This window comes from Syngnathus leptorhynchus, chromosome 6 (assembly GCF_054491065.1).
Source record: "Syngnathus leptorhynchus isolate UIUO chromosome 6, UIUO_Slep, whole genome shotgun sequence".
Lineage (NCBI taxonomy): Eukaryota > Metazoa > Chordata > Actinopteri > Syngnathiformes > Syngnathidae > Syngnathus > Syngnathus leptorhynchus.
Window position 1 is genome coordinate 11786192 of NC_141200.1, and position 26095 is coordinate 11812286.

General features: G+C 38.3%; 1 protein-coding gene across 5 annotated transcripts in view; it reads left to right on the forward strand.

The window, feature by feature from the left end:
• Positions 1 to 26095, forward strand: part of znf469 (zinc finger protein 469) — a 165867-nt gene that overhangs the window by 48627 nt on the left and 91145 nt on the right. For 3 of the 5 annotated variants that reach the window (XM_085913870.1, XM_085913869.1, XM_085913872.1), the window contains exon 5: positions 4372 to 4453. The exons of 1 other annotated variant lie outside the window; for it this stretch is intronic. The gene's annotated coding sequence lies outside the window, so the exon portion shown is untranslated. Of the gene's footprint in view, positions 1 to 4371; positions 7291 to 26095 lie in introns of those variants that run through there. One more of the 5 variants, XR_015066373.1, reaches the window with a different exon arrangement.

The following is a 26095-nucleotide window of genomic DNA, read 5'->3' on the forward strand; positions in this document are numbered from 1 at the left end:
TTTAACCCAATGTTGGATTTTCCATCTCTTATGAAAACCTCTGTGAACAATTACAGACACTACAATAGCAATAAAAATGTTTGACACAATTAAACAACCATATATAGACTTGTGAAAAAATAAGACTGACTAGTTTGTTTTTGCTTTATTTTTGGGCACATATGGACTTCTTATAAATAAAATTTGAGTCGACTATGTTCTTCTCTCGTGCGACACTGAAAAATAACTCTAATATGTTTCTGTTTTAACTAACAAGAGATTGGCCTAAAAAACTAAACGACAGAGTAGTGACTACATACATGCACATAAAGTATATGTATATATATATACATCTATGTGATCCCTATAGGGATGTTTACAGCAACAATGATCAAGGACCATTAATAACAACAATAACTAATAATTTAATAACAATTTAATTTAATAACAATTAACAACAACTTCTCTAAATAGAAAAGTTCCCTAAGCTATTGCTGCAGTAGAAATTAATTGTTCATTTGTGTAAAAGTAAATCTATGCTACTACATATTTTTCATCGAGTAAATGTTTTATTAATCAAGGCCATAAACTGACAAAGATGAGGAATGTGTGGTAAAAGACGCTTTTTCTTACGGAAACGAAAACACCAGCGAATGTTTATGGTCCATGGTTGAAGAATAAGATCATGGTTTTTGGCATTCGGATTTCACACTGCCAGCGACCGCCGCACTCCTCCTGTGTACACATTTGAAAAACAATAGCAGTGATGAGTGGTTTGAAGGGAACAGTGCTGAGATCCGTGACTTTATATACAGCAGGCGTGCCAGAGCTTGATGTAATGCAGATTTTTTGTTTGAAGAACAGAATTTGAAGTTTAAATTGAAGATTTGCCAGAAATTTAGTCAAAGCTCCAGTAATAGCTCTTTGAATCAGCGGCAAAAACATGACACTTGTGGTACAATGTATTTTTTCCTGTGGTAATGAATGCAAAACTTCTTCTTCTGGGCACGCACCCAACTCAGGCTGAGAAGCTGTAACATTAAAGTGTACAATGGAAACATTTCAAGTGAGGCTAGTGGAAAATGGTGGTTTAAGTACCATTAGCCAAAGATCTTTTTCTTCACTCTTGGGATCATACTCTGAGTCATTATAATGACATACTGTATGATATCAAATGAAGACCGGTAGCCACTTTTTTTTTTTGTGGACATCATAATGAGAAGTCATTGGTGGTCCCAAGACGGATTGTTTTTGAGGAGGTCCTTCCTGCTAGCAGAACTGCCACTTAGAGCGACTGATGTGCAGCCTGTGAAAAGACCTGATAATTCGCCATCCTTTAAAACAGTTACAAATAAGAACGTGGATCCTCATTTCATAGCCTAGTTAAAATCATCCGGTTTTGTCTGCAAATGGGCCACAGCTCAACACAAGTGGCTGTGCGTCACCGTGACGACAAGGGGCAGCGCGAGGATCTTACTGGTTGTACTCAAGTCTAGAAAGAAATGAACCCCCTCAAAGACAGTCCATTACTTGTCAGTTAGTGTATGAATCCACTCCAAATGCAGTGGACTCCCAACCATTTTGTACCTAGAGTTAATAAATCAAGGAATAACTTCAAAAAACATTTTAATAAATTTGATTTTCATAGGGGCGGCACTGGTTAAAATATCCGCCTCACAATTCATTGGTGCGGGGTTCGATTGCAGCTCTGGCCTTCCTGCCTTCATGTGTGGAGTTTGCATGTTGTCCGTGCATGCGTGGGTTTTCTCCGTACACTCCGGTTTCCTCCCACATCCCAAAGACATGCATGGTAGGCCGATTGAGCACTCCAAATTGCCCGTAAGTGTGAGTGAGGATGGTTGTTCGGCTCTGGGTGCCCTGCGATTGAACCGGCAACCGGTTCAGGGTGTCCCCTGCCTACTGCCCGATGACGTGGGGACAAGTGGTACAGATAATGGATGGATGGATGGATAGACTTTTACAGGCAGTTGTTAAACCTGACGAGAAAATATTGGCCTTCAAAATAAACAAAACTGGTTTAACTTCACTGTTGAAATTAGCATTGTATAGTATAGCATAGTATGACTCATTTTAAAAAAGTAAGGCAAGTTGGTAATCCTTTGACTGTAGTGCATATTGCTGTCTTTCTTGTACCCTGATTGTTTTGGGCTGTGATTATTTCCCCCCTCATCATCAAATAGAATTTCGATCTTTCACGCTCATTGCGTATCATTGTAACAGGTGGCCCCTCTGATTGATAGTCCTTGCTTCCCAGATGTGTACGGCTAGTGTGTATGTGTGTCACATGCAGCAAAATTTAGAAAGCATTTGCCATGCTTTGGTCGTGTTTGTCGAAGTATGTGTTTGTGTGTTTGAGTGTAAACACATGGTTCAGTAGATGTGAGTGTCGGCATTTTGGCCCCGGGCTCTCTGACAGGGGACAAGATTGATCACTTATGTATTGTGAGCCTTTTTCAAATTAAGGCACAATAGCTTTTCAAATGTATGACTTCATCAGATACTGTGACGTTAATGAAATGTGTCTCCTCAAGCTCAGACCATGCATTTTGTTCCACGACAAGCACTTTGCTGCACTGTGTCATTGTGCTCAGCTTTCTCCAGTCTGAGTGATTAGATATTGGATGATCTCCTATAAGTGAGCTCATTGTGGTCACATTACAACAGTGTGGTCTTACTTTGTCGACATGCTGCACAAGGATATAGCAAAGCATGGTTGGTCGTGTGCCCTGTGATTGGCTGGTGACCAGTTCAGGGTGTCCTCCGCCTACTGCCCCAGGAATGCGGGACGGAAAATGGATGGACGGATGGATGGATGGGCACCAAATTCAAAAAGATAATGAGAGGAACCACCTTAATTGGCCATGATTGAATTAGGCTTTGACCACTCCCACACCAGCACATCCCTCTGTCATTCAGATCTACTGGTCTGTGCTTTATTATAAAATTATCAACATTGGGACATAGATTATCACCACACACCGCTGAGGATTTACAGTGGTCACACAATTCAAGCTCATAATATTTAATCATAAAGCCTTTACTTGTGATAACTGTATCAAACCTGTGACTCGGTGACATCACCAAACATTTAAATTCTTCTTTTCTTTTCCTGGCTTTCCAAACAATGAATAAAATACTTTGTTGGCAAGGCTGTATCAATTCGGCTGTATCACTAGTGTGCAAAACATTTCTGTAGTCTTCTGAGTCAATTTTTCGAATGGCATCATTGAAAATAGATGAGTCTTTCCTACACGAGTCCATGCAAGCCAAGCCCATACATGGACATTACCTCCACCATTCATCACAGATAATCTTTGATCATAGAGGATGTATGGAAGCAAAAGGTTGCCTTTCCATGAAGTAAAGATTCATTTTCCATTAGGACATAAAAGTTCAGTGAATTGCTCAGTCTTATTGGATTTTCTGCAAATTCCAGTCTGGGCTTCCTAATGGTTGCTAATGAGTGCTTTGCACTTTTGGTGTAGTGTCTGCAAAGTGTAGGTTGTGATACAGCCAATGTCTGCTACTTAGTGGTTTGTTTCATCTTCAAGACATTCCAAATGACTCAATTGGCTGTGGCTAATGTTTGTGCAATGGCTCTGATTTATTTTCTAATTTCTTCTCAGCTCCACAGTGGCTTTGCCCACCCATATACACCACTCTGCTTTTCAAGTAGGTTGCACCATTAACTCTAACTGGTTTCATGGTAAATAAGAAGAATGTAAATCTTCTGAGGTGCAGCATTTGATTCCTGTGTTGAATTTACATGTTCTACCCATGCCTGCATGGGTTTTCTCTGGGTGCAGCAATTCCCTCCTACTTCCTAAAAACAAGCATGGTAGGCCTTACCGCACAAAGACTGCTGGGATAGGCTCCAGAATGCCTTCGACCCTCGTGAGGAGAATTAGTTCACAGAATGGATAGTTGGATGGATGGATGACACTTTAGACATAGACTTTCACACTATTTATAATTTAATAATTTGAGTGCTTGGACACACGTCGGCAAAATTACAGTAGTCACATTTCCCAAAACCTTCGCTCATGACCTAAATAGACCACTTCAAACAAAAAAAGTTCTCTGTTGTGTATCTATCTGATCCAGATGTAAATGTCTGGTAAAAAAAAAAAAAAAAAGAAGAAATGTTGATCCCTTGTCTCATAATGATGTCAAACCCATACAGGGGTCTTAACATTTTTTGGCGAGACCACCTGCCATTAAAAATATTTTCCAAGTCTACAAAAAAAATGGTCAGCTCCCAAATTAGATAGAAAAATCAGTGCATATCCACTATAATTTAACTTTCTAGTTAGAAGAACACCATACACATGGAACTTTATAGAGACATAAAAACTCTGCTCTTTTGTGCAGACTTGTGACACATCGAGAAATGGCTTTGGGGTCATCACGGGTCATCTACTGTCAACGAGATGTCAGCGCAGCCAAGTTGGTGGTGAGTGCAGTGCACTTTGACTACACTGAAAAACAACAAGCACAAACACACATCCGCGCGTCGAAAAAGTGCAGTCATGGTTCCTCTGTCCCCCTTAGCGAAGGAAAAATTCATATGTGTAGATGTTTTACACCAACTCCCTCCTTTCTACACCTGCCAGGACAGAGCCTTGTGCAACACTTCAGCATCTGTTTGCACCCCAAGGGGTTTAGCTTTGGCATTCAGATCTGTCTGATTTGCCTCTGGTTAGTAAAACACTTTATATGATCACTAAGCATCCGTCACTGTTGGATTCAATCCAAACAGCTTCTGTGTGTAGAATCAGCAGCGCTGTTATCTTATTTGGTGTGTGATGAGCGAGATGTCGCTTCTTAATGTGCCGTCTGCACTAACCCTGGGAAAGTAGAATCAGGCCACAACGGTACTTCAAGACAGGAAAGAAAGAAAGGAAAAAAGGAAAAAAAAGGACAACAGTGTATTCTAATCTTCCTGCTGAATGTACGTACATAGGAGGGTATCGCATGTATGTGGTTTTCACTTAAGAGCCATGACCTGATAGGAAAATCCCACAGTGGTTATTTCAAGTACCGTATTGGCCCGAATATAAGACGACCCCGATTATAAGACGACCCCCTCGTTTTATTTCAATGCAAAAAACCTCGTCTTATATTCGGGCCAATACGGTATTATCAATGGCTGCCGCTGTGTTGCCGCTACAGCTCGCGCTTATTACGAGAGTATGTGAGTCTGCTTTTGGTATACAATATACATACAGTATAAAGGGTATAAAGCGATTGTGTGTTGTTCTGGGTTTTTGCCCAGAATTAAAAAGGCAATTAGTGCATTCTCAGTTCTCCATTACATGCATGACAGTGTGGCTTGCTTTCATTTCGCAAGACTGTAAAGTATGGCTTGGTAAAAATAGCAGTTAATCAATGCTACAGTTGCTATTCATTATTGATCCAGCACCTTCTCCCTACACTTCATCATCTATTCTGCAAATACAAGACGCTTTGCATTTGATCACCTTTGGATGGTCAAAAGCAAAGTTAGCTCAAACAAGTAGTTGCTTGAAACGAGTGGCGCCTACTTTTAAAGCTGACGTTGAGAGAATAATGGCGTCTCTTGCCGCGTTCACATACGCAAGGAGCTTCGACCGGACTGTGTCATGGAAAATCAGCGCTTTAAAGAACACTCAAACCAAGACACGCAATACCAACACAAAAACACATGTCAGAAGTCGCCGTGCCGAAGCTATACAGAGAATTGAAGAGAGCTTGAGGTCGGCACAGAGTGCGCTTCTTACATGTGGCAGTTGGAACGACCCTTACATATACGTAACTATCGCTTCTCATTTCTTTGAGGGTTAATTTTTGTTTACTTTTTCAATACAGAGCTGCCAGTGTGGGTTTTTGTTTGTATTCCATCTGCACAAATACGTTTTTTTGCCATTTTTTTTCATTTACTATGACATTTTCCTGGTGCAAATAAGTTGTCATAAGTTTATTATTATGAATCTTTTTCAGTGTTATAGCCTACACAACTTTCAGGTGTTTTAATTTTGTCCTCTATACAAGCAAATAGTGGCTCATTTCCAAGGAGAAGTACGTGATTGACATGTCGATCAATGCCAAAAACTGATCATGTCCTTCTTTGCGTGGTGAGAACTTTAATAAGCTTCAAAACAACAAATTGAATACGACATTTGAAGAACAGATTATGAGGCTGATACTTGAAAAGAAGGGACGAGCCACAACCGTCAATGAGCAGCTAACACGCACACACACACACACACACACACACACACACACACACACACACACACACACACACACACACACACACACACACACACACACACATACAAGCACACACTGGGCAAGATCCATCCACCTGAGCATGACAGTCAGAAGGTTAAACAAATAACTCTAAAATTATTAAATTCATCAGACGAATCCCCTGTCTATTTTGCGGACTGGGAAAGAGGACTGTTGCAAGATGGCAGGAAGGGAGGGAACGACTTGGTGATTGGTGGTGTAGAAGCAGTGATTCTCACCTCGTGGCCCAGGACCCAAAATTGTGTCACAGACACACTTTGTGAGCTATGGAAAGGTACAAGTATTAAAAACTACATGTATTGTAAATTTAATTCAGTGCCGAGGCATACTACATGGAACATACTGTATTAGGTAAGCAACACGGCATGGCGCTGACACATTTTGGCTATACATCAAACTCAAGACTCTTTATTTCATTGAATTTTTTTATGGAGTGGCAAATACATTGTATGGGACTTGTAGCGAGCTTCATAGTGTTACTGGTGTGTGGTGGGCGTGGCAATGCAGTGCCCAAACCCTGTCAAGAATTTGAGTGCAAATGAGAGGATAGTCTAGGAAGTTTATATAATCACATGGGCTGTATGGCAATTAAAGAATCGCTCCACTCTAAAGGTGTGTGTCTACAGCAACATGCTCATGGATCAAAGCCACCACTTGCGTATTTTAGGATCAGAGGTGTCCGGAGTTGCGAGGATGGGCCGTTGCAGGATCACCCATCCAAGTGGGACATTCTAAGGGGAACCGTTCAAAAGCATGGGTCCCCCATGTTCATCTAGCACCACAAAAGCACCCCAACCAGCCCCCAGAAGGAGGACATAAGGATCCATCTCAACATGCAGGAGGTAGATGAATCCCAAAATCTGGAGGCACAAGTCCCTTAGCAAGCCCCACGGTTAACAGGGATTCCCACACCCACTCCAATTTCTTTGTTGTCAGCTGCAGCAGGGTGCAAACATCAACAAGAACTGTAGTGGGCTGACCCAAAAAGTGACAGAAAAGCACCCCATCCACCAAGATAGAAGCCAGGATGTGGCCAGTTGTACCCTACCCTCAAGTTGATTGCAATATCATGTTTTGCTGCATTTTTCTTGTGATATGTGTTCAGTGATAAGATTGACGGTTGTCATCCTCTGCCATCCTTAACTGCAGGGGATGGATGCTAGACAAGTATGTATGGCATGGATCTGTTCTCATGGTCCCCGATATTTGATCATGTGATTGAAAAGAAAGTCTTACATGATGGACTAAATTAAATTGTGCTGCTTAATAGAAACAGCTTCAGAGACACAGAGTGTCTCAGCAGGTGGGCTTGTTTTATCTAGACTCAACTACTGTGTGTGCACCTCAAACCCTAAACAGATTATCCGAAAGAAAGCTAGCACAATGGGAATACTAATGTGTCCAAAGGGTGTGAAAACATTCCTGTTATCACTATGGAAAACTCTCCCAGCTGTCATCAGAAGGAGGAAATATTATGAGTCTGTCTGCCTGCAAGTGTGTGTTATCCTGGGACAATCCTGCTGTGTTTATTTTCTGAAAGAGAAGACATTTAGCTTTCACATCACACAGTCCAGGGTCCCATGCTGTGCATCTGACAGAGAGAGACTGGGTCACAAAAAGATAAAAATAAAATTAAATCCACAAAGATATTTACTAAAGATTATTAATACAAATTAAAACAAATTGTTACCCAATTTACAAATAATACGATTGTTAAGGACCCTCCCCCCCCCACCACACACACACACACACACACACACACCACCACCACACACACACACACACACACACACACACACACACACACACACACACACACACACACACACACACACACACACACACACACACACACACACACACACACACACACACACACACACAAGGCAATTGTCAGAGACACATAAAAGCAGAGGAAAGGTAAACAGAGTTTCCAGATGACCATCTAGGTTGGGATCTCCGATTACAGGAAAACTTTTCCAAAGCAACATTCTCATTTTAGTTTTTCCTCTCTGACTTTCTTGCAATTTGGAACTCCCTCACATGTTTCCATTGGGCAACAGAGTTACGAGTTATGGCTCCTCTTTTTGAATGCATGGTTCTTGAAAACACTTCATATTTTTTCAAGCGGTGTCTAAGGCCTTGGGAATATAACGCAGCATTATTATCTTCACATTTCCCTGCCTGTCTCAAATATATTTTCCTTTCACCTCTAAAATTTCATCCCGTTTGATTAATTGAGTTAGTGATAGAGTCATATTAAATACTCAGTTCAGCTCAAATTTATTTAGAGAACATTTAAAAGAAGCAACTGCAGCTATAACTAAATACTATACAAACAATTTAACATAATACATAAAACACAATTACACATAAATCTAGAACTCACTTCATAAAAATGCTTTGTTTTAGTTCAGTCTTTATAAGTTTTAGTATTAGTTTTACTCTTTTAATGCAGTGTTTTTCAAGTGCAAGATAAATACAAAGGTCACTAAGTATTGTGTAATAAAGTAAAGTTAACTGCAATTCTGAAAAGACTGTTTGACCTTCCTTCTTCTATCCGGACATATGGTCACATACCGCAATACATACAAACACATTTAAAATGAAAGCTACGTGATATTAATGAACAAAGGACATTTTCGTTATAGGTAGATTTGGGTAATTTTATTAAAAGAAATTGATTTGGTTTCAGTTTTTAGAAAAAAAAAACCCAAAAGTGCTTTTAGTTTTATTGGTAATTTCTGTGAAATTTTATTGTGCTTGACATCACACGCATTGGCTGAAGCAGTTGAAGTTGGAATGTAAACAACTGCATTTTTCAGTGGAAGCAATGTTCGAAATTTAGTCTTGTCCTTTAATTCACTGGTTTAGCACCAGCTCTCTTACCTCTCTATATTATCTCCAGAATGCCAGCTGACTCCATATTGGTGCAGAGCCTATCACAGTCGTAGTATTTTTCGGCTCTCAAGAACATTTTGGCCAATCGGGAAGCTGAAACTGCAACATCTGGTCACGTGTTGTGATGCCTGCATTTTTTGAAGGCCATTGTTTATTTGTCCATGTTTATACGTTTGAGACAACGTGAATTAATATATTTCTAAATTACCTGTGTCTCGTGTGTGGTAAAAGCACTGGTGTCTATCTTTGAATGAAATGAAATCAACTTAATTCAGGCAATGCGTGTTATTGTTAAATCATGTGTAAATTCATCGGATCATATCACACATTCAAATGACTCAAGCCAATTATCTATCTTCTCTTTGTCTCCACACAATTGGTGTCAGCACATGTACTAGATCTTGATGGTTGCCATTATGGACAAGAGGAAGAGGAAAAAAAAGAGCCGTGATAAAGTTGGGAACATAATGAGCACAGACACAAATAATGTTTATGAGGTAAGAGACACTGATATAAGATTAATAAATAAATCAATTAATCAAAGTCAAGCCACTTTCCATAAGGAGACCAATGCAATCAAAAGAGACAGACCCGTACTTACGTAATGATGGGTATGTCCCGTGTTGGTACTTGAGTAGTTGCAGATATCTAAGTCAATATTATTTTTCACATTCATGTCATGTTTATTTTTACAAAGCCTGTCACCCACCCCCCCCATTTTGTCATACCTTGTCTTGGTCTTAATAACGATTACCACAGGAGGGTATTACCAACTTGCTCATAAATACATGTTCTCAGAGTGCTGAAGTATGTGAACCATTTTTCACAAGATAGCCTTTTAGTGTACTGAAGCAAACTATGAATTTGAGACCTAGAATTTTTCAGAGTCCACTTCTAACCCTGTCAAAGGAAAACATGTCACTGCAAATTACCTGAAGCCATGGTTCTATCTCTGCTGGGTTCATCTGGGCTGTCCTTCTAGAAGAATGACGACTTGCTGCCTGCTTGTGGTTTTACCTATACATCATACGCTAACGTGATGCCCCGGGGTGGGAACGTATGGGTCCTTACTTGACAAATCTCTGTCAGTGTGTGCTCTTGTTCTTCTTAGACTCACTCTTTAAACACCTACCAATTTAATGTTTTTTCCCCTCCCATTTCTCTTACAAAACGTTTTTCTTTATCTGTCTATCTAACCATCAATTCAAAACAATCATGGGTCTTGCTGAGGGATCAGCATTTGACGATATGTCCTTGATCGACTATGAGGAAATCCTGAATTAACTTATTCATTTAAGATTTTTTTTTTTTAATGGTATGAAGAAAACCAGTTCTAAATTGACATTTCAATAATTGAGTAATGCCTGGAGGAGTGAAAGTCTGCATGGATGCAGCTCAACTTTACTTTATGGTTGTCACGTTGATCCTTTGGAAACAGCAAGTTGAAACTGACCCAACATTGTTTCCAAAGCATGAACCTGTATTTTGCAAGGACAATTTATGGCACTTGTGATAAGATTGCCATATGATAAGACAATAGTATCCGATGGCATCAGCTTCTCACGCTACACTTGAACTGTTGTGCAGTGGCCTCAGGCTTTATACAACTGTCAGTTTTGAAGAGGAAGGACATGAAAGAAAGCGGGTGTTGTGAAGTACATGGTATGTGATGATTCACTTCATAGGGTAATGGGACAAACTTGCACCAAATACCAAATAATAAATATGAATTGTCAAATGATATAGTATTATGCAAATAAAACAGGCCAACCATTGTCAGTCCTAATCAAGCAATGTCAATGTCTGACAATATTATTATTATTTAGTATTTATATTGATGATATATTTTCATTTTAACCGTGCTTCTGTCATCGCTAAATTACAGCTGGTCACTGCTATTTTAGGGAAGTCAGTAAAAAACTGTCTCCAAGGGTAACAGCAGAGGTGTGAGCATCAGTAAATTTTGCAGGTCCGTCATTTATCCTTTACTAGTGCAGGGCCCGCCAGTCCCTCATCATCAGACCATAATTATTTCTAGCCGGGCCCGTCCGTCTGTCCTCAATTAGTCAGTCAGTGAACTTTTTTGTCTTTTACCTAAAATCTGCTATACAAATAAACTTGCCTTTCTTTGCATTCCCTTAACAATAGCTATATACAGTACATATCGTACTGTATACTTTCTAAACAATGAATATAAAAAGTCTACAAATATTGGTTCAAATGCTATTTTTTTAATAACATAAATACAAAAGACAAATAGAAATCATGTCAAAACTTTTGGGGTGGGGGCAAGTAAAAATAAACATCACATTTGTTTCTCACTCTTATGGTCCTATTAAGTCAGTGTTCATTTTTTGGGGCCATAATTCACCAAAAGAACACCATGCCTACAGTGACGTATGGTGGAGGCAAGTTTTAGGCTTTAGTTTGAGGTTTTTTTTTTTTTTTTTTTTTTAGCTTTTATTAATCTGATAGCAGTGTCTCTTCTCTCATAAACATTATTTGTGTCTGTGCTCATTATGTCCCCAACTTTATCACGGCTCTTGAAAGAAGCTGTCAATATTCCCCACAAAACCTTCAAGTCTCTGCTAAAAAGGAAATAAAAACTGTCTGAGAAATCCTCCTAAAATATGCAAGCTTTCTTTTGGCTTAATCAGAAGAAATTTAAATAGTGGCAGTTGTATGCTGACTTCCATTTAGCTGGAGTTTTAATGTGATTGATTACTTCTTAACACGGCCACATCATAGTTATGAGTGTGTGTGTGTGTAAACTAGTACAACTATATTATGTTAGTTGTTTATTGTTATGTTCCACTCAAAGTGCTAAAAAAGTGTTGTACAGTACATGCAGGTTAAAGGTCACAGGTGAAAAAAGTCCTGTAAAGATTTAGCTTGGTCTTACTTTTTACATCATAAAAGAACATTCTCATTGGGGTGTGTAGTTAATCTCCTGTATTTTTTTTTGCCTTACACTGTTTTTTCACTCTGTGGGAGTTTTATTTTTTTCAGAAATGTGCTTTATAATGTTGCTTGCGAAGTGAGGATAAGATTTGGACAGAGAATCACACATTAGAATGGTCCAGAAAAAAAAAGCAACAATGCAAATACCAAAATTGTCTCAGGATTGTGACACTGTAAACAGAGCTTTCTTTTTGATCCTGTTTATTTTATTTGTGGCTTTTGCGAGCTTTTATTTACTATGTGGGGATAAGTGTTTTCTATCAGAGCACATTATGATGGTGAGGACACAATCCTGACCAAAATAGTTTTACAATCCCTTTTTTTTTTTTTTGTTTCTTCCTAAATCTTGCTAACCGCCGCTCTGATCTTGGTGAAAGTTTCTTTTTACAATCTGAATTGTTATTTTCTAAATGAGTCAAGGGAGATGAACAGCTTTTTGGCCAGGCGGGACGGAGTCCTACAATTAATAGCTGAACTAAATTATTTACATGGCCAGAAAGTTTGTGTGTTTTCCCCACACTTCATGACAGTTATTATATCCATATGTTTGAGATTAGACTCCTGCAGGTAGAGGAGATGGGAAGTAGTTACCAGATTTTTACAACATCTTTTACATGCTTGCCTTAAGATATGATTGATTTAATCTATAGTAATTACGGTTTAACTTTCAGTGCCAAGGCTTGGCGAGGCTTCTGTATGTAATAAATTTGTTTTACTCTGGGGCTGCTGCTTTATATTATGACTCCACAAGCTAAAGGACTGAATAAAAAGTAACTGGGCTCATAAAACAATGATAAACATTATCTTCTATCTGTCCTTTTATTTGGATTGTTTGAAAAAAAGTTTCCATATGAAGTTGTCATTAAATGTCATTTAAAGATAGAATTCAAGCTAAGGTTCAATATGCTGATAAAACTTACGCAGATATTTTTGTTGTTGAAGTTACTCAATTTCATCTCGTCAAGTTGTCATCAATTTTTAGGAAAGTGAGGCAAGGCTGTTCAGTCATTTCATGGAGATGACACTTATGCACGTAATAAATGAACCATCTATGTGTGGGATTGAATTAAAGTCAAATATAAAGTCAAAAGTGTCATTCAAAAGAAATTTGCAGATTCATGGACAATCAAACAGTCAATCGCCTTCCGGGCAGAGCAGGTCAGGGTCGAATATATGCAACCTCGCTGTTCAGAATGCAGTCACATTGCAGAAAATCCAAGACGTATCCGATCAAAGACCACATATGAAAGCGACTCAGGTCGGCTTTAAAGAAATCGGAATTGAGTCGTTCAGACAAAAAAGTCTTATGGAGCATTGAGCAAAATAAATTGTGAATTTTATACCTGCATTGATGCAGATGTACAAAATTGAGTACATTTAACACACATTTCATTCATTGTAACCCAGATCTTGAAAATAGCACCTCTTACAGTGTGCGTGTGTGTGCGTGCACGTGCCTGTGTGCGTGTGTCTCTCTGTTCGTGTTCATTTTTTGTTTTTTAATCACTTTGGAATAAAGTATGTCCAGGCCTGAGAGCTCAAGGTTGAGTGGAATCATAGCCACTTAGAAAATGACACATTGTCCTACAAAAAACACTGAGGGACAAATGGAAGTGCAAATTGAATTTTCTTTTCATGTACGTATCGATATATTTTTTCTATTACTCCATTGCTTTTAGGCTGTTTAGATTTTGAGCCAATTTCTGGCAGTGAGATTCTCTCTGACTGGAACAGATGTTGTGCTTGGACCGTATTGACTTTGTTCTGGTGTGACTGCATCAGAGGTTGTGGTGTAAAGGAGTCTTCTGCCCTGAATGCTTTCTCTCCTTAGTGATCATAACTTTAAGGCCAGAGGTGGTATTGAGCCCAGTCCGCCTCTCTCCAAGCTTTGGTTGCTGCCACAAGTGGGTGTGGATATTCCTGCCCGAACAAACACCTCCTTGTCAAATCACACAGTATTGTATATCTAAAAGAATCGGCTATTGACTTTTTGATCCGTGATACACATGTTCCCAATTGTAGAAATCAAATCCAGATTTCCTCAAAAAACACAAAAGAAACAATCATCAAATAAGGATATTGATGATTCCTTACTGTTCTTAAACCTTCTCTGAAGTTGATTGAAAATTTCTCATCCTATTAAAAGACCATCACAAGTAATAGAGATACAAGGAGCACAGCCTTACACAGTCAATGTATAGTTTGGCAGCTACCTTCAGAAAAGTATGTTCATTGAGCTGCACTCTACATATTTCCAATTTTGTTTACATAAGAGACATAGTGTCGAGAAATTAGATCGATATTGACTGTAAATCCGTAACCCTAGAACATTGGAACATAAAATCTGTTTAGGGATGCTAGTTTACCTTCACATTTTTTAGGACTTTAAAAAATCTCTTTACTTCTCATGGGCTATGTTAGAAATGCCATCATAAAACTTTTCTTTACTGTGCAACTAATGTTCTTTTTTTTGTCACGTAATATTTTAACATTTTAACCGTCATACACTCCTCGAGGTTCATATGTGACTGTACAATTAAACCATGTTAAAACACTATACATCTACAAGCCAAATCCAAATGTGAATTTAACATTCTGCTGCTGGAGCTACTAAAAGCTATTTCTTTATCCAGCTCTTATTATAGTATCCTTTACCACTGCAAACTACAACCACAATATTAATATGTTGTTAAATTAATACATTTCTAGCATCAAAACTGAGTGTTATCAATTTTGAAAAGGCACAACAATAGTTGCAGCTCTTGTGTTGATCACATTGCATTGTGCAAGTGGTCAAAATGTTGTGGCTCTCCAATGTAAGCGTGAGTCAAGTCCATTGTTCGGAAATGACTGTGTCTACGGTCCCCATATCTACTCTCTGTACACTATGCCTATATGGCTATATACGCATGACAGAAATGTAAAAAAAATAAGCTCACGAAAGAGCTAAGAAACTTGTTTATGACTCTTAACTTTTGTGCAGCTTAGTGCCTTTTTCACTGTCCTTGTTCCACCCAAAACCAGCCTGGTTCTGACTCGTGTCGTCGCTTTTCCATGACACTTTTTTTGGGGTCGTGCGCTTACATAGTAACTGTTTCTCAGGGCCTCCATTGAAACAAATGAGAGTAAGGCAACATTCAACTAAATGGACTCCACGACTCACAACTGGTAAAAAAAAAATTGACCACAGGCTTCAATATTCATTCCATTGGTAGATGTGAAATTATAAATATGGTTAAACATTTTTTATACTGTATTTACAGCATTTTCATGTCTTTGAAAACATCTGTGCATTTGCTGCACTGTAATTTATGATATCACCACTTAAAGCATCAGTAAAAAATCAGTGTCCAGGCTGGCCATTTCTGATATCTTATGGTGCATACTGCAGTGCCTGCGACTGCAGTTTATTTGGTCCCGCCCCATTTGATTGGTGCTTGTTTGGAATGGAGAGGCAACAGAGGCCAGGCCAGGCCAGAGCGGTGCAGGGCCAAGCTGTTCTGGAACTTGTAATGGAAAAGCGTCTTTAGTCATATTTTTACTTCATATTGGACAACATTAAGGGCAATGGAATTAGGTTTGGACTGGAATGTTACAGTATGTTGATTGTCATAGCTAGCTTCTTAAGATTCACCTTCTATTTGTATTTAATGATTGAAAAATACATGATATACAGGATCTAACTAATGCTCATAACAAACTAACATATCACTACCAATATTTTGAATTGTCACCACTGTATGTGGTGAGTATGGTGAAGACTCAGTTGCTGTTGAGAAAACACAGTTGCCTTTGGCACAAATTTATATTGGCTCGTAAACTTAAGAAATACCCCTTTTTTTATTGCAGAAAATGCCAAACAAGGTATGTCATTTGTTTCTTTTCAGTGTGATTGAGTGAGGTAAAATGGTAAAAAGGTTAATCTAAGTCTATATGCTTCAGGGGTCCCTTTTTAACTTTATTGTCAAGAGATGAGGCTACTTTTGCCTCACTTAGGTACATATGAAAACTGGGGTGCTGCCAAAGCACACGTAAGGCTTCAGCACATTCCATAATGTGTCTACACAAGCCGCCTTTTTCACTCCATTTTAACTTTTCATGTGCTGGGGGGGTATTTATTGTGTTTAGTAAGGTTAATTCATACACACTTTTTGACAACTTCCTTTGGAGCGGTTTGGCACAGGAAAAAACTGACATAATAAAGAATACGGTAATGATTACATTTTAATCACAGCTAATGAACCAATGAGTCTGTGAGAAAATGTTGCTGTAATTACAGGATATCTGCTACATTTGAAACCCACGCACAATACAACAGTCTGATCACCAGTAATTAGATACAGTGTCAGTGTTATTCCAAAATTGCATCCATTTAAATAGAAATCGACACTTTTAAATTCTAACAAGATCCAGTACAAAGGGTTAACAACGTGGGTATCAAAGCAAAACTTTTGTGGAGCTTTTTTATTGTAAGGCTCAATTACACTTGAATACTAAACAAGAGCAGAAGTTTGTGGTGGTAAGGCCAGAAGAGATTTTCCATATTGCCACCACGGACTAAACCATAAGAGAACAGAATCAAAAGTAATTTGAAATGACCTATGCTGATTTCCATCTCAAAAGACAATAGTAATCAGGCCTGCCACAAAAGAGCAAAACTGTGCATGAACATGATTTTAGATGATAAGGCAGTTTTAAGTTTAACTTTCTATTTTAATTTAATCCAGTTATGGTCAGTCGCTTTGTCATGCAGTTTGGATGGTCTCTCAAACGGATTTGTTGTATTACAAGTGAGTCCTGTTGTAGTTTGTCTTGAAATACACTTGGATCACCAATGGAAAGTATGTTAAGCGACAGAGAAAAAGAGGGAAAATAAGTCTTTATATCCCAAATCTGATCTGCTGACAAACTCAAATTTTCTCCTAAAGGGATTTCCTGAGATTACTAAAAACAAAAACACACACGTGCAATGTTCACTTCTAGAGGGAATAGATTTGCAGAATTTTAATAGGAGCATTATTAGGACCCTTGTTTGGCCAGGATTGATAACTTCGACATCCAAACAGATTCAATTATCTAAGATTGGCCTTTCTGAAAGGTTCAAGTTCAGCAGAGACAATGACCTCATTTAGTTGTTTTATTTTGCCAGTAAACATTTTCCTAATGACGTTATGGTCTCAATAGCTAATTTGAGGTTTTTACTCCGTTCAGCAACATGTTGTAAATTGTTCCTAAATTTAGAGTAGATGTTAGGTGAAGCACAACAAATGCTTTAGGGCACAACCAAAGTAATGTAGTTTGCCAACAAAGAACAAAAATGCATGTATGTATGGATGAATAAAATACAAAATATTGACATATTATTTTTTTGGGTAAATGTCAATGGACGATTTATATCCCAGCAGATTAAAAACAACAAACTTAAACAAATTTACAATCAAATTAGAATAGTACTTTTAAGGAAAAGAACATCTGCATCTGCATATTAAATATAAATTTACATGGGGAGGTACAGAGTGAGGGCACAACAGAAAAAAGGCAGATTTAAATCCTGACACACCTCAAGTAAATCAGTATTCTGAAAACTACACTTATTCAAATTACAAATTAACAAATGGTTATAGTTTCACCCTTATCAACAGTAGCTCAACTGTGCGGACAAACCGATGTGGACAACAAAGCTTGTTGGAGATGCTTGTCTGCTTCCTGACTACTGTCAAGGAACCCATCTGGCAGACAGAACTATTCATAATCCTTTGTAGTTTAGTCCTACTTTGCTCTGCTGTTTTTTGGGGTTCTACTGGGTCCAAGTCAAGGGCCACTTCTTTTTTTTTTTTACGAATTCGATACCCCAAAGATCCGTAAGAAAGAATGGGGACTATAGAAAAAAATGATATTTTAAAGAATCTCGTTGGCAGTCAGTCAAAGCACATATTGAAGGAATTTTACTGTGGATATTTAGCAGCAGTGCTTTCGACATTCTCTCCACTCCGCAAAAAGCTCTTCATTTGCCTGCTTTGGAAAAATGTGGCAAATTGTTTTTGACAAATTTGCTACGTCAGAATGTCTGTGCTGTGGTTCAATTCACTGGAAAGAATCACTTTTTTTTTTTCTTTTCACCATACTAACATTTTTTTGATACACCTTTTAAGATCAGACTATAAAGTGTATTTCTTGGATACTTGAAGGGAAAAAATGTGAAGTGTCAAGAGCTTTGTTAATGAATCCTAAAACTACTTTACATCTTAAAAATAGCATTGATATCCAGAAGTTTAAAATATATATGCTACCCCTCCTACACACACACTAAAATTAGGAAATGTGAATCTAAAAATGAAATAGAACAGAATGCCCATTCACTTAAAGTTTACATGAAACTGAATTTGCAATATGATGCTTAGTCAAGAAGATTGTTTGGCATCACATCTAAATCTTACAAACAGTTCAACATATCATTTTGTTTTCTTTGGTAATGATGTGAGAGAGTTGATTATCAATTATATGCTATGTGGAATCATTTACCATTAAAAAAAAAAGGGGGTTAGCGACAGACGCTTTAATGGGAAATATGGCAGAGGCACTTCCTGTAAGGAGTCAGACCCATCTGTATGAGATTTAATCCTCCCCCTAAACACTAATGTCATCCTCACATCATTCATCATCTATATCTACATTTAATACTGAATACATTCTTCATATAACGCAGGCTGTGGTTCTGGCAGTGGATTTGTGGGGGAGAGGGGCTCAAGGAGCGGTTAGGAACAGACTGAAGATAAGCGTCAGCAATGTAGTAGCGCAAAAACGTTTTGTTAGTTTTGGCTGACATATTGTCGACTTTAAACGAATGCTTCATGTACCAGTTCCCATCTTTCTGTCAACCATCTTAAGCTTTATTTAATCAATCAATAGCTTTTCTTTCCCGTCGCTTAGTCTTCGCCACTATATGACTGATCTTTTCCTGGATCAGCCAGTCATCTCTTTACATTCCCCAGCATTCTACCCAATCACGTCACATCTCTGCGATTTGTCTGCATCTTGTCAGCGCTCGTTCCTGTTCAGCCTTTGTCAGTCTATTTATATCAGCACTAGCTACATTAAATTGAGAAAAGCATCCACTTTCTATACCACTTGTCCTACTGATGAGTCTATCCGAGCTGACTTTGGACGAGAAGCGAGTTACGTTCACACACATTCATTCACATCTACGGACATTTTAGTTAATCTAACGTGCCAATTTCATTCATCAAATCGGACAAGGAAACACCTGGCCACATACGTATATTGACCTGAATTTCAGCACTCGTGCATATAGTTTTTGACTCAGGCAAAAAGTCCAAAAGGTTAGGGCATGCAATATCAAACATGTTCATCTCAAGATCTTATGAAGCAAAAGAACTAATTGAAAAGTGAGCAAACAAGACATAATTAAAAAGAAGAAAGGTAATGAAAATTGCAACAAAAAAAAACAAAAAAAAAATTAAAAAGTGAAGAATATTTGTAATTTTAGTGTTGACACATAAAGTTGATGCACAATTTGTCTTCGCGGCCCACATAACATAAAATGGCTGTACGTATCTGGCCCTCTGGCCTTCAGTTTGGCACTTATGCTTTAGAGTCTACACCACAGGTGTCAAAGTCAAGGCCCGCCACATCATTTTAGGTGGCCCGCAAAGACAAATTGTGCATCGAATTCAATTCCAAAATTTCAAATTGTTTTCACTTTTAAAAATGAGAGATATTGGTAACAATTTTTATTACCATTAATTTTTTAAAATAATTTTTATTTCAAAGTATTTCAGAGATTAAACTCAGAATATATGTTTTGCACTTGATAGTGCCCACCTGTTCAATTTAACACTTCAATATATTTTATGTAACGAAGAATCTTGTATTAGACAAACATTTATTATTTTTATGTATTTTTATTCTTTATTAATTATTATTTGTATTTATTGCAATTTATTTTTACTCTGTTAGTTTGACACAGGCAGGAAAATATTTCAAATATAGTATACTGCAAACCCTGATGTGTGATACAGATTTTTTTTTAAATCAAAATTCAATAGGTATGCACGTCTAGGTCTAATGGATGGAATAGCAAATGAAGAGTGAATGTTGAAAGTTGTAGCGTAAAAAAAAAAAAAGTGATGTGATTTATCTACTTAGGTGTAGGCATGCGTGTGAGTGTGCGTGGTCCCATTAAGACACAGCAGAACCTGATTTGGAACAAAGCCAGGGGGCAGAGAAGAATTCAGGTCATCAGAGAATGAGCCTCCACTTAGTAGACAGGTGGACAGGTCGTAACAGAGCCCTCATTGTCCCTGGCTTACGGAGACAGACAGGTGTGCCCCTCGCCCTCAGCACTCACCGCCAGCCTGGCAACGAGACCTGCTCTTTGATTCATTGCCTCATCGTCACCATCTCTACACACATGCGTGCACGCGCATACCTACTGTTCCACTTTATTTCTGCACCTTGAAGTGCATGCAAATTTTGCAATCTTAGTACTATGGGTGGGAAAGAATTGGGATGTGTATTTATATATTTCACTGTTCTGTCTCTGGCCAACACTCAACTCTGTACCCGTGCTCACTTGTTGACTAGTTTGGATTTTTCATATCATGAGATGGATAGATGAGAGTCTATCTTCTCTCAGCTTTGCATAACTGGATATCCAGCCAAAATCTGTTGTATCACATCAAATAGTTCAAATCACTTTCTCTGTATTTTGGCTATAGAAAGAAAAACCTCTCAACAATGTCAAGACTGAAGCTAGTTAAAATTATGTTTCTTGAGGGCTGAAGCTGAGTGCTCACATAAGCCACAAACATTTTATGCACTTCATACTTGGAGAAAATAAACATAAGAGAAAATACGACTTTTCACTAACTAATGAACAAGTAACTGGTTTTCATTTTTAGTTTTCAATCGTTTTTCTTAAATTTAAAATGTGCGGCAAATAGTGTTTTCTTAAAAACAGAAAAATATTAGGTGAGATTCTGAGCCAGAGTATTTTCATGTTAAATTATTTCATCCCTTTTGTTATTTTTTTACATTTAATGTTTGTTTTCTTGTACATGCATACATACAATACATATCATCACAATTATATTGTTTAAGTATTGTTGCCATAATATTGTGCTTGATATTGGTCGATAATCTATTAGGAATGCTGTCAGTTAACACAACGGTCAAGTTGACTGCTCCTCCCTGGCTGGGCTTGGATCTCATCCAAAACTTCATACCCTTGTTTATTGAGCAGCTCCAACAGTTTGCTCTATCCTTATACCACCTCAAGCGTCACCCTTGCCACGACATGCTGGACATCTTCTTGGCTCTGTGCCCACTTTCATGAATCTGGCTTTTAAAGCAGGATTAGGGGACTCATGTCTGTTATCTAGTGTTATAGTTCAGTTATAGTTGTGTTGTTTTGTTGCTGTGCTCGTACAAACTTCGGTGTACACTAAAATGAGAGCCATACCAGACCACCAACAAAGCCAAACTGGTAACAAAATTGTTTGGCGTTGTTATGAAGAAAAAAATGTGGCCTTCATAGCTGTCTTAAGGTTGTCGTCTTTTGCACTGTCTGCTCAATTTTTTTTCTGTACAGTATTTAAAAAAAAAAAAGTTCAGCTTGAGCTATCAAAGTTGCAAATATTATTGAATTTCCCATTGCAATATGTGATCATTTATATTTTTTTGTTCTAACTGTATTCAGTTTTCATTGCCAAGTTGAGTCAAGCAATCATGAGTGACTTTTCCCTTCTGCTCACTACAGTTTACACAAACTATCCCAAATAATATACAAGTTGGCATATCACAGCATATAAGGATGATATATACATTACAATACATTTGAAAAAACAAACTGAAGGATTTTCACCTGTATCAGCAGAATAAATGTGTCTCTCAAAGCAAAGAAATACAAATGTGTTGTCATCTGCAAATGTCATGTTAATACTGGGGGATTAGCTCTGAATGTTGTCAGTTGTTAAAAAATCAGGGATTTTCCAAGTTTTACATGGACATGCAGAGGCCAGTGTTTTCAACCCCACGCATTAAATGTTTCCTCCCGCCAATGATTGTCCATTACACTAAATCATTATTTTAGTTGTAGAGATTTGGGTTGGATGTCAAAAGCTGATTATGAGATTAGAAATCCAATTTTTGTTTTTAGTTTCCAGTAACTAGCATCTGAATCTGATAAATTTAAGACACCACCTTTTGTGTTAAGCCACACAATTTTCACATGAGCAAAAGTAAAGGAGCATGTGAATGACAGGTGCATTTTGTTGCATAGTTGTCGTCAGAAAAAGTAGCTCATCATACAATAAATGCTGATTTATTACTGGTTAGCAGTGTGAGTGGTTGTTCCATTATGTTTGCTCACTTAAAAATCTTATCATCGAGGAGTCGAAACTGAACAGTTGTCATGTTGGCTTACATCAATCACCGATAGCAAGCTCCCAAAGCATTTTTTGGCACATTTAAAAATATGCATGTCTGTCCTAAGCTTGTCTGTCCACTTGCAGCTGTGTGCATATTTATATGTGCATCCGTTTAAAAGTGGAAATGACTGATCATGCGTGGCACATAGCTTCCCCCTTGTCTTTGATTGAAATTCAACATGACATACATTTTTGCGTGCAATTTAATATTTCCCTCGAGGTGAAAAGGGTGGCAGGCATGAAAGGAAATGAATGAGTGACATCTGAAAATTGATGAAAAAAATATTTCATTGTCAGTGAATGTGCAAAACAATACCACACCGCTATCGCACTGCACGTTAATCATCTATCATGACACATTATTAACTGATCCTTATCAGATTCACATGTTCATGCTCCAAGCCAGACCTTTATGAATGTCTCAATTTGTGTGCACTGTGCATAATCAAAATCAAAATGTTGTATGTGTCAAGTAATTGTGTCAGGATCTGTCAGTGTAAATTGTGTGCCCATATCAACAGTAATTTGTGTGTGTGTGTGTGTGTGTGTGTGTGTGTGTGTGTGTGTGTGTGTGTGTGTGTGTGTGTGTGTGTGTGCGTGTGACTGCAGTTATTATCTACAGTATGTGGTATAAGGCAGCACATAGTATGTTTACGCAGAATTAAGAGGATCATTTTCACCCTATCTGTCTTTCATAATATCTACTATCGAGACTAAAAAACATTCCATCACATGTCAAGTAATACATGCAATAAATACAAACAAATGATTTCTCCTTTTGCGCCACATATTGTTGGTTTGGTTCTCTGCTCTGGACTGACTAGAAAAATATGCATGATGGATATTGCATCACACATTTGACTCTTAGTAAACCAGTGGTCTCTTGTGAAATTTCTCATCCAATTTTCCAAACTATTGTATTGGAGAAATCAAGCAAATTCCAGACCATTAGAAATATTTAAATGTGACTGTCCTGCATTCCTGGCTCTTTCTACATTCTTCCACCTGCTTACTACATTATTATCCAGAAAGCTTTGCAAACAGTATTTGTCCACCATCACCTCTTCTGGTCTTCCGCATTTAAAGCCCATTAAAAACACATTTGGCCAGAATGTGGATTTATAGCTTATATTCTACATTCTTAGTGAGTCAAAGAGAGAATAATATCCATGACTTCTGGTGGTCATAATTCAGCCTTTATTGCAAAAGTCAAGCAGTGAGGGTTGATGAGTGTTTGCGCACGTCCCAAATGTTGATTTATTTATTTTTCGTCAGGGTTTGTTCAAGGTTGGAAATATTGGCCAGGGAATGTTTTTGTTAAAAAGTTGAAGAGGAAGGATGATCTTTTTATTCCAATGGTATTCTTAATATGTACTGGGGCAGCTCGATTATTCATAAAAAATCATAATCACGATTATTCTGTTCAATATTGAAATCACAATTATTTACACGATTATGTTTTTGAAATTGGAAAATCATTTATTTATGTTTAGAACAGTAATTATTGAACATGTTTAAAAGAAATGCTTTCCTGTTAAGTGTTGGGAAAGTTCATTTCTAAGTTCAGTTCACAAATGAATTAAACTGAACTTGTTCAGTTCATAGTTAATACTTTTTAAATTAAATTTTATGAACTAAGTTTAGGGTTCCAAAAATGAAAAGTTTATAGTTCTTTTCTTCCACTAATAAAAAAAAAAAAGTTGCCTCGAGCTGTCACCCTGTGGCATTTTCACATTGTTTCGTGGTTCAGCGCCAAATTCCTGAATGCTCTTACCGAATGATAACGTGGATATTATTCGGTAATAATACCTGAACATCATGAACAAAATATTACAGGGTTAACATTGCCCCTGAGTGGAAAGGAATGGATACCATATCGTAAATATGGCCTGGATCTCCACACTCTCCGTTGCGGTTGAGTTGCGCATGCACGTTTCAGAACGGAAACACAAAGATTATATACATTTTAAAATCATCTGGAGCCAAAATCGTGATTGATGAATTTGAAAAATGTATTGAGCAGCCCGACTATGTACTGGAGTTAACTGTCCACAACACATACAGTATACGCATTCATTCATGCATTAATTCAGTCAGTCATTCTCTGACGCTTCAGGTGTTTAGGTTTGTGAGTCAGCTTTAGCGTTCACCGGCTGGCTGACTTTGGCTGAGAGCCAGGTTACATCCCTCACCAGATACCAATCGATTACGAGGCCCGAGTTACCAAATGACCAGCCGCACTCCGCATTCACACCTATGGGAATTTTAAAGTACTGAGTGAAACTAACTCGCATGTTTTTGCAATGAGAGCCAGTAAAGTCTGGTTTCCTTCAGAAGAGAGCTGATGGTGTATACTTTGTATTAAACCAAACCAAAGCAATTAATGTTTACTCAAACCAGAAGCCCTGGCTGAATGCAGTGGTAAGGCCAGGGATGTTGCCTTCAGGGCATGCGAATCATCAGTATTCAAAGCAGCAAGAAAGAGCTGGCTGTGGGCTTCAGCAGGGTTAAATATTCCTGTGCACAGAAAACCCAGGGCCACTTCACCTCCAATGATCCCCAGAGCACGTGGAAAGGCATTAATTGAGAACTACAAAACTAAGGAGGCACGATGCTCAAAAGATTATTCCCTGCCAGATGCCTTGTGTTTACATGACCCTCAAGTAATTAATATCTGAGGAAGACCCTGCGAAGCTGCAAGCCCTGATAACATCCCACAGCGGGTTCTGAAAGACTCTGTCCATCAATGTGCTACAGGCATTATTAACATCTCTCGCCATCAAGCATCTGACCCAACCTGCTTCAAGACTACCTCCATCGTCTTTGGACCCAAGGTCTCTACAGTGACAGGTCTGACAATGACAATCGACCAGGAGCACTTTGAGAAGCTGATTATGGCAATAACAAGAAAAATACAGTTGACGGCGCTGTGGACCCTGAACAATACGCCAACTGGAACAACCTGATGATGCCATCTCATCAGTAGTCCACAGAGCCTTCACCCACCTGGAAAGCAAGAAAGGCTACTCTTCTTAGATTTCACTTCTGCCTTCATCACCATCATCCCACAGTTTCAAAGCTGAATATTTTTGGTCAGGGGAACGAGATCCTGGATTTCCTGACCAACAGACCACAGATTGTCAGGTTCCACAACACCGTCTCCTCCTCCATCACCCTCAGTAGTGACTCACTCACTCCAGGGCTGTGTGCTGACCTCCACCCCCCTAGTTTACACGACAGACAGTCATAGGACTGCTCTGTGGAATTGCCGAGCTTTCATAAAGTGAAGTATTTAGCAATACTGGGAAACATCATGAATAACGATGAGTCAGCGTACACAAAGGAGTTGAAACATCTGGTGGAGTGGATCAAAAATAATCTTTGTATCAGTGTGAAGAAAGTGAAAGAGATAGTGGTGAATCTCTGGAGGAACAGATGCCTCCTCACCCAAATGCACATCAGAAGAGCAGCAGTAGAAATGGTCTCCAGCTACA